Genomic DNA, 2,726 nt, shown 5'->3' on the forward strand with positions numbered 1-2,726 from the left:
GTGGTGATGAAGGCAAATGGTATGCTTGCCTTTATAGGAAGGGGTATAGAGTATAACAGCTGGTGTCTAATGTTGCAGTTGTATAGAACGTTGGGTAGGCCACATTCAGAGTACTGCGTCAGTTCTGGTCGCTGCACTATCAGGAGGATGTGGAGACCTTGAAAAGAGTGCAGAGGAGGTTTACCAGGATGCTGCCTGGTATGGAAGGTCTTAGCTATGAGGAGAGATTGGGCAAATTGGGGTTGTTCTCCCTGGAAAGACGGAGAATGAGGGGAGACCTAATAGAGGTGTATAAGATTATGAAGGGTATAGATAGAGTGAACAGTGGGAAGCTTTTTCCCAGGTTGGATGCGAAAATCACAAGGGATCACAGGCTTAAGGCGAGGGGGCGAGGTATAATTCAGATGTTAGAGAGAGGTTTTTCACACAGAGGGTTGTGGGGGCCTGGAATGCACTGCCAAGTAGCGTGGTGGAGGCAGGCACGCTAAAGATGTTTAAGGCTTACCTAGATAGGCACGTGAGCAGACCAGAGAAGGAGGGATACAAAAGAATGTCCTAGTTAAGGATCAAGAGCCTCAGGACGTTCCTGGGAATCAATAGATTCCTATGGACCGTCCAACATATTTTATGGCCCACCTGTCTTACATTGGAGCTACTGGGGATCTTCCATGAATGTCTGTATAGGCTGTTGTATGTTTATTGATGTCTTGTTTTTACATCCACAGGCGATTCGGTCTGCCTTGTTAACCAACAAGGGGCATACATGCGGTGGGTTGTGTGAGGGTTGCTCTTGGATGTTGTTTCGAAAGTTGCCTAGTGCTTCACGTCGTTAGTGTACGCTTAAACTGGAGCAATTGACAGGCAACATGACAGCTCGGTGACTATCACTGTTTGCTGTGCAGTTACAGGGACTTGGGTCGGTGTCTGTGGGAGTTTGCACATTCTCCCCATGCTTGCATGGGTTTTCTCCGGGTGCTCCAGTTTCCTCCCACACCTCAAAAACGTGCTTTTAGGCTGATTGGTGATAATAAATTGTGTCCCTAAATTGGATCTCCCTTAATCTGGCGCACATATAATTCTCTAAATTTGCACCCCTTTATTGTGGAAGCCACAATAATGCAGACAAAAGTCGTAGGTAGAAGAAGGATTGGAATGAGGCACTCACTGAGTGTTAAAATGGGCGGTGCGGGCTTGTAGGGCCGAAGGGCCTGTTTCCTGTGCTGTGTTGTTCTTTGTTCTTCTCATTTTTGAGCTGAGGTTACTCATGAAGGCTCCACCTTCTCAACCTTATCCCTCACCTGAGGTGTGGTGATCCTCAGGTTAAATCGCTACCAGTCAGTTCTCCCCCTCAAAAGGAGAGAGCAGCCTATGGTCATCTGAGACAATGGTGACTTTATCTTTTATCCCTGAGCCTTTCAGTTATCTTGGGCATAATTGATGCATTAGGTTTGCTTTAACCTACAGCTTTTGAAATTCTTCAATTTAAGTAAACAGGTCTCTGTTGACAAAGTAAATGTACCACTCCAGGGCTGGGGTAGGAGGCAAAATAAGGTGGGGGAACCCATGCTACAGATTGTTTTCTAACATCGGATCAGTCTCAGCTATCAGGTTATTTATAGATGAAAATATTCACTCTTCAGGGTGAGGAACAGGTGGGCAGTCAGCGCTGATTTGAAGGAGTGAATTGTCATTAGGGAATGGTAGCATTAGAGTTAGAGATGTTCTGCGGCACAATAGTAGTGTCCATTTGGACCAGAAGCTCTGGGTTCAATTTGTCACTTCTGGATGTGATGGTCATGGAAGGTGTGTTCATAATGTCACCAAACAGGTTGATTATCAGCCTGTAAATCCTTTTCATGTGCCTGAAGCAAACTTTAAGAGTGTGAGTTTTCTGGTCAGTCTTTCTGTGGAAAGCAATGGCAAATCACTGCAGCACTTTGCCAGGCAAAGTCATGGATCAATCCAATGGAAGTCCATGGTCGCCAAAGCCCTCTTAGGGGGAGAAGGAGCACAGTGGTTATGTTCATGGATTAGTTATTTGTGTTAGTAATGATCTGGCGACAAGTTTAAATCCCAATGTGGCAGTTATGAAATTTAAATTGTTAATAAATAAATCATAAATAAAAAGATGGCATTAGTAACGGTGACTGTGAAAGTACCAAGTTGTAAATTTGGCTGACTTAATGCCTTTAGAACACAAAACGTGAAGGTTTACTTTGTCAAGTCTATGACTCCAGGGCAACTGGAATAATTTGGGAAGCAATGAAGGACGGTTAATATTACAGGAGGCTGACACCCACAATCCAAGGATGAATAAGAAGTGGAAGAAACTCATGTAAACCTCTTATACCTGAGCTTATTTTTTGCTACCTCTTGGTTAATATTTTTTCTTATATTTTAGCTTATTTTAATAAACTTTTGATACAACTATATTTGAGGTATATAGTATATGACACATTAGCTCTCCCACATCTACAGTACACACTGTTGTTTATTGCCCTGTTGGATTGGAGAAGTGCCTGGTTTGATAAGGGTTATTAACCTGGCTCTGCTGGGCCTGACCGTTCACAGGGTTAACCAAATGAAATGTTACAGATAAATATTGACAAAGAATAAAGTGTGTTTAATACAACTGGCACAGAGGGAGCTCTCTCCTTTCCTTCCCTTTCCTTGTCCCTAATCCCCACAAACTCTACATTTCAGATCTGAGAGCATTCTACTCTTCA

This window comes from Carcharhinus amblyrhynchos, chromosome 9 (genome assembly GCF_965287045.1).
Source record: "Carcharhinus amblyrhynchos chromosome 9, sCarAmb.v2.hapA, whole genome shotgun sequence".
Classification (NCBI taxonomy): Eukaryota; Metazoa; Chordata; class Chondrichthyes; order Carcharhiniformes; family Carcharhinidae; genus Carcharhinus; species Carcharhinus amblyrhynchos.